At 41.3% G+C, this 7,282-nt stretch overlaps 1 protein-coding gene across 7 annotated transcripts in view; it reads right to left on the reverse strand.

Annotated features, from left to right (window-relative positions):
* The window catches only part of mak (male germ cell associated kinase), a 39,239-nt gene extending 32,544 nt beyond the window's left edge, over positions 1 to 6,695 (reverse strand). For 2 of the 7 annotated variants that reach the window (XM_008114982.3, XM_016995162.2), the window contains exon 1: positions 6,507 to 6,694. The gene's annotated coding sequence lies outside the window, so the exon portion shown is untranslated. Of the gene's footprint in view, positions 1 to 6,506 lie in introns of all 7 variants that reach the window. The other 5 variants (XM_008114983.3, XM_062977718.1, XM_008114984.3 and 2 more) reach the window with 4 other exon arrangements.
* Positions 6,696 to 7,282: the final 587 nt, after the last annotated feature.

Raw genomic sequence — 7,282 nt, forward strand, 5'->3', positions numbered from 1 at the left:
GTAGGAACAGCCCCTTCCTCCGTGCCTGCCTTCCTGCCTTCGGCCGTACAAAGAGAGGGGCATTTCCGCTCGTCGCCTGTAGTTTCGGTGGTCGCCGTGGTGATCAGTTCCAGTAGGATGTTAGGTATTGTGGGAGTTGAAGTCCTAAATGTGAGAAGGGGAGGCGGAAGTTTGCCTCTCATCATACTGACTGAAGAATGAATACAGTGTTGTGGTAAAAAGAATTTCAAATTATATAAGCCTTGATTGTGTACAGGTACTTATAAATATTATATGTGTCGCTCTGTGTATATTTTATGTTATCTGTGTAGATGTCCATCTTCTCTATATCTTAAAGGGTTTGTGTGCGTGCGGGAAGGGTTGGGAGGATTGTGGCGCATGCGCACATTGCGTGTGGCGGTTTTTGGCCTTGTATTGATGTTATGATTGTGTTTTTAGTATAATTGTGTTGTATCTTACTTGAGGCGGGGATGATTGATTGTGTTGCAAATTTTTCAGTTTGGGGGGTTTGGGTTTTTGTTTTGTGCATCGCCGCGATGCCAAAAGCCTTTTATATATAGGGAAAAAAAGAAGTTGGGCATAAATATTATACTGTTCTCTGAGGCCCCTTCCACACAGATGAATAAAATCTGTTTTGACCTGAGATATATGGAGGTCTGCCCTACAGTTATCCAGGCTCCCTTTCTGGCCTAACAGGTAAGATTCACTACACCATGCTTCTCATATAACTACTGTTAGTAACAAATGGTAATAAAATGCTAATGTTTATGCCTACAAATTATTGAGTTCATCAGGTCATCAGACAAGACTAAAACATACAAATTTGCTAGGTTTATATACTATGGCTATCAATAGAGAGGTGTTTGGGGGTATACTCATGTTAAATCTTGTTGATGTCAGTGCAACTTGTAAAAATCTAACTGAGGCCCCTCCTACACTGCCAGATAATTCAGGTTATCAAAGCAGAAAATCTGCATACTAGATTATCTTGAGCTCCTTCCACACAGCTGAATAAAATCCAACATTTTCTGCTTCGAACTGGAACATATGGCAGTGTGGACTCAGATAACCCAGTTCAAAGGAGATAGTGTGGAATTTTCTGCCGTGATATTCTGGGTTATATGTCTGTGTGGAAGGGCCCTTAGTCTGTACTCCTTGTAATCCAATTCAAAGCAGATAATGTAGATTTTATGCATGTGTCTAGAAGGGGCCTGACACATCTAAATGAAAAAAGAAGTCGCACTCATCAATTCCAAGAAACATAGGCCCCTTCCACACAGCTGAATAAAATCCCACATTATCTGCTTTGAACTGGATTAAATGGCAGTGTGATCTCAGATAACCCAGTTCAAAGCAGATATTGTGAGATTTTCTGTCTTGATATTCTGGGTTATATTGCCGTGTGGAAGGGCCCACAGGCTCCTCTGACTGAGGCCCCTTCTACACAGCCAGATAATCCAGGTTATCAAAGCAGAAAATCCACATTACCTGATTTAAACTGGATTATCTGAGCCCCCTTTCACACAGCTGAATAAAATCCCACATTGTCTGCTTTGAACTGGATTACATGGCAGATAATCCAGTTCAAAGAAGATACTGTGGATTATCTGCCTTGATATTCTGGGTTATATGGCTGTGTTGAAGGGCCCTTCGTCTACATTGTCATGTAATCCAGCTGAGACCAATTTTATACAGCTGTGTAGAAGGGGGCCTATGTAGTTTCATCTTAGTTCTCAGAGGTAAAGATCAAGAACAGACTTCACAAATAGTAAGGAAATTGAAGCCTAATTATAATAATCTTTTAAGAAGTATTTTAAACATTGATTTCATTAGAATTAACAATACTTGCATTATTTATAAATATAGTCACCACCACTCTAGATAGTGCATTAATACTTACAGAAACCTAAGAGGGTCATAACCCAGAATCATAGAATCAAAGAGTTGGAAGAGACAACAAGGGCCATCCAACCATAGAGGAGGCCAATGACCATCTCTTTCTAATTAGTTTATTTAAGACCAAAAATTGATTATTACTTTTAATTCCTAGACACTTTAGAGCAGTGGTCCCCAGATGTTTTGGCCTCCAACCTCCAGAAATCCTAACAACTGGTAAACTGGCTGAAATGTCTGGGAGCTGTAGGACAAAACACCTGGAGAAATTTCAACACAGGTTGAAAACCACTGTTTTAGAGGCATAAACTCCCTATTTGTTCCTTTTAACAACTGTAAATGGTCAGTGATTTGACTGGAACTACATGCCTACATGGATTATATAATTAATATTATGGAAGTGTTAATCTGGCTTCAGTTTTCTTTCCATGTTTACTTTTACAGGATAACTGCAGCAGTTAATAAACAGTGACATGTGGTTGCCAAGGTAGTAAAACAGGATGTTTATATTCTTTCATTCATGTGGAAACTGTAGCTTTCATTTTACAACAAAAGAGTACAGTTAAGTTTTTTCTCTCCTTTGCATTTGTATATCTGTCATCTTTCACACAGTTAGAAAACAAATCCCTTTCCCTGATATCTTTTTATTCAGTATATTTAGAATAAGAAGTTATCAGGATTCTTCTTTCAATATTCTTATTGTCAGAGCCTAGCAATATTTATATCACCCTAGCTTTAAAGAACACCACCCTGAGCCTGCCCCCTCCCCGGGGGGTGAGAAGTATGGGATATAAATGTATGAAATAAATAAATACATTGGGTATGAAATTATTATTATTATTATTATTATTATTATTATTATTATTATTATTATTATTGTATGACACAGCAAACAAGATAAACATGCTGGATTTTGTATCACAAAATCACAAGTCGAACACTTCCCAAGTGTCTAGGACTGTGTGATGTATTTTCGGATGATGCACGCAGATCCCAGTAGGGTGGCCTTTTGCAGTTGACAGATCGTAATTTTGTCAATGTCTATTGTTTCCAAATGCCGGCTGAGATCTTTTTTTTCCCCACAATTGTGATGTCTGGTGTGTTGTGTTCCAGAACTTTGTCAGTCTGGATTCGGAAGTCCTACAGTATCCTTGCATGCTCATTTCCCAATACTTTTGCAGGTTTGTGATCCCACCAGTTCTTTACTGCTGGCAGGTGGTACTTGAGGCATAAGTTCCAATGAATCATTTCGGCCACATAGTTGTGCCTCTGTTTGTAGTCTGTCTGTGTGATTTTCTTACAGCAGCTGAGGATATGATCAATGGTTTCATCAGTTTCCTTGCCCAGTCTGCATTTTGGGTCATCAGCTGATTTTTCGATCTTGGCCTTAATTGCATTTGTTCTGATGGCTTGCTCCTGGGCTGCAAGGATCAGGCCTTCTGTCTTCTTCAGGGTCCCATTTGTGAGTCATAACCAGGTCTTCTCCTTATCAGCTTTTCCTTCAATTTTGTCAAGGAACTTTCCATGCAATATTTTGTTGTGCCAGCTGTCAGCTGTAGTTTGTAGTGCGGTTTTCTTGTACTGGTTTTTTGTCTGCTCTGCTTTGAGGAGTTTCTGATTTTTGACTTCAATCAAAGCAGGTTTTTCACTTTGCTTTACATATTCTGCCAGGGCATGTTCCTCTTCTTTGACTGTTCGTTTTACTTGTAAGAGTCCTCTGCCCCCTGATCTTCTAGACAGATATAGCCGGTCAACATCACTGCAAGGGTGCAGTGAATGATGAATGGTCATGAGTTTTCTTGTTTTTCTGTCCAAATTGTCCAGTTCCACCTGTGTCCAGTTTATAATGCCAGCAGTATATCTTATGACAGGTATGGCCCAGGTGTTTATGGCCTTGATGGTGTTGCCTCCATTGAGCTTGCTTTTAAGAATTTTTCTGACCCTTTGTGTGTATTTTTTGCTTACCACAGTTTTCACATGTTCATGCTTGATGTTGTCCAGCTGTAATATGCCCAGATATTCATAGGCCTCTGGCTGGTGACACTGGATCGTTTGGCCATTAGGCATTTTTATGCCCTCATTTTCAATGATTTTTCCCTTCTTCAATTCCACTGTCGAACATTTGTCCAAACCAAACTCCATGCTGATATCAGTGCTAAAAAATAGGACAGTGTTGGTCAGAGACTGGATTTCAGTTTGCGTTTTCCCATACAGCTTCAGGTCATCCATGTACATCAGATGCGAAATTTTGTGAGATTTTTTAGATGTTTGATAGCCGAGGTTTGATCGTGGCAATAATGAAAAGCAGAGGGGACAATGAGTCTCCCTGGAAAATTCCTCTTCTGATGTATTCAAGTCCATAGCTTTCATTTCCAACAAACAGTCCAGTTTTCCAGTGCTCCATCAGATTATTGTTATTATTATTATTAGGATTTTGGAGCACCTACATTTACATATGCATATATAATAAAATAACTTAGAGATGGCCTCAACATGAAATTCATTTATGTTTCATATACACTGTATACACATAGCCTTTTTTTTTATCGTGTAGGAAGCGACTTAAGAACATACTGAGAGAATTGGCCGTCTACTGATACATTGCAAATGTGAGTAGATGTATAAGTACCGCTCTGACGGGAAGGTAATGGTGCTCCATGCAGTCATGACGGCCACATGACTTGGAGATGTCTATGGACCAGTGATGGCGAACCTATGACAGGCATGTCAGCACTGACACGCCTAGCCATTTTTGCTGACACGTGGTCGCATGCCAAGAAGGACATTTCATCCTTGGCTCCTGCACGGCCAGGTGCAATAGCCGAGGATGAAACATTTGCTGTAATGGGCCTGGAACATAATCCCCATGATGAGGGAACACGATATTAAATATAGTTACAATTACACAATTTTGTTGTTAAAACTATAAATATTGCGAAATTATGGGGTTTTTCTCAAAGTGACACACCACATGAGTTATGCTTGGTTTTTTTTTTTTTTGGTGAATTTTGACACACCAAGCTCAAAAGGTTGCCCACCACTGCTATGGACAATACTGATTCTTTGGCTTAGAAATAAAGATATGTACCAACTCCTAGAGCTGGACACAACTAAACTTAATGTCAAGGGGAAAACTTTAACTTTTATACTATCCAAAGCTTACATATATATGTGTGTGTGTGTGTGTGTGTGTGTGTGTACATATATATGCTGGAATAACACTTAAAAATGTGCCTGTTCCGGCTTACATACAAATTCAACTTAACAACAACCCTACAGGGCCTATCTTGCTCCTAACTTGGGGACTGCCTGCACTCCTGAATTTAGACTGTAGGGGGAAATGGTTAAAATAAATCTGAAATAGTGCAGAAGTTGGGTGACTCCAGTAAAGTGGTTCACAAACTTTGGTCCGCCAGTTGCTTTGGACTTCAGCTTCCAGAGCTCCCTATCCATTGGACAAGCTGCCTGGGGAAAAAACCAATGGAATTTTGGGCTGCATCAAAAGGAGTACAGTGTCTAGAATGAGAGAAGTCATAGTACCTCTATACTCTGCTTTGGTTAGAATTAGAATACTGTGTCCAATTCTGGACACCACAGTTCAAAAGAGATATTGATATTGGAAGGTGTTCAGAGGAGGGCAACTAAAATGATCAAAGGTCTGGAGACCATGAATCCCTATCAATTACCAACTGATGCTCTGAGGCCAGAGCGAAGAGGGGAAGACAGTTCCATCCTGGCTCCTATGCAATCAATTGGAGGCCCCTCCCCCCAGTAACATGCTATGCTTTTATATATATATATATATATATATATATATATATATATATATAATATACAATAATAATAATTAATATATTGTATATACATATAATATTGATAATAATACAATATAATATTATATATTATATGTTACATGTAATATTACTAATAATATTACAGTATAGTGGTATAGTACAATATAGTAATATATAATGCTAATATTGTGCTATACTAATAATATAATATATTGTATATACATATTATTTGTAAGCTGCTGTAAGTCCCATTTAGAGTGAGAAGGGCGGGATATAAATGTAGTAAATAAATAAATATGAGGAGTGTCTTAAAGAACTTGCTCTGTTTAGCCTTCAGAAGAGAAGGTTGAGAGAAGACATGATAGCCATGTATAAATATGTGAAAGGGTGTCATAAGGAAGAGGGAGCAAGCTTGTTTTCTGCTGCCCTGGAAACTAAGACTCAGAGCAATGGGTTCAAATGACAGGAGAGGAGACTCCACCTGAACATTAGGAATAACTTCCAGACTCTGAGAGATGTTCAGCAGTGGAACTCTCTGCCTCGGAGTATGGTGGAGGCTCCTTCCTTGGAAACTTTTAAACAGAGGCTGGATGATCATCTGTCAGCATTTGATTGTCCTTTTCCTGCGTGACAGGGGGCTGGACTAGATGGCCCATGTGGTCTCTTCCAACTGTATGATTCTATAATTCTGGGAGTTGTCGTCCAAAACAGAAGGGCAGAAGCTTGGGAACCCCGGCTCTAGCAGAACTGGGTAAGGTCTCTCTCATTCTCTCCCCCCCCCACCCCCCACACAACTTGGCCCCGACTGCCCGCACTCACTGCCGCCAAGTTCCTCGCCGCCTACGGAGGCTCCTGGACCGCCCCCTCCGGGTCCTTCTGCCCCCACGGGCCGCCTCATCCCCACTTCCGACTCTGCCCGGCCCGGGCTCTCTTCCCCGGCGGTGACACGTTGCCTAGGCAACCGCCCGCTGCGCCGACACGTCGAGCTCGCGCCCGCGCTCTCCGGGCAAGCACGCAAGGAGTGGGCGGGGCCACGAAAGCCTAACGGCGCGCGGAGGGAGGAAGAAGGGATTGTAGTAGGAGGTAGAGTGACAGAAAGGGACGCGCGCGCCGCGTCCTTCTCCTGTCCTGATTGGCTGGCGGCGGGCAAACATTCCATTGCGTGAGCACTACCTGAAGGAGTGGCGTCTCAGTCACAGATAATCCTCTATACCAGGTCTGGTCAAGCTTTGGCCCTCCAGGTGTTTTGGACTTCAACTCCCACAATTCCTAACGGCCATGGCTCAATGCTATGGGATCGTGGAAGCTGTAGTTTAACAAGGTCTTTAGCTTTCTATGCCAAAGAGGATTGGTGCCCCCACTAAACTACAAATCCAAGAAATTCGTAGCGTTGAACCCTGTCAGACAAAAGGGTCGAACTGCATTTATACTCCTGTGCATATGTGTGTGTGTGTATGTATAGACTTTGTAGAACTACAACTCCCATGATCCCATAGCATTGAGCCATTGCAGGTTGAGAGTATGTGTGTGTATATGTGTGGCTACACCGAACTACAAATCACAGGATTCTATAACTTTGAACCCTGTCAGAAAAA

Source organism: Anolis carolinensis, chromosome 4 (assembly GCF_035594765.1).
Source record: "Anolis carolinensis isolate JA03-04 chromosome 4, rAnoCar3.1.pri, whole genome shotgun sequence".
Taxonomy (NCBI): Eukaryota; Metazoa; Chordata; class Lepidosauria; order Squamata; family Dactyloidae; genus Anolis; species Anolis carolinensis.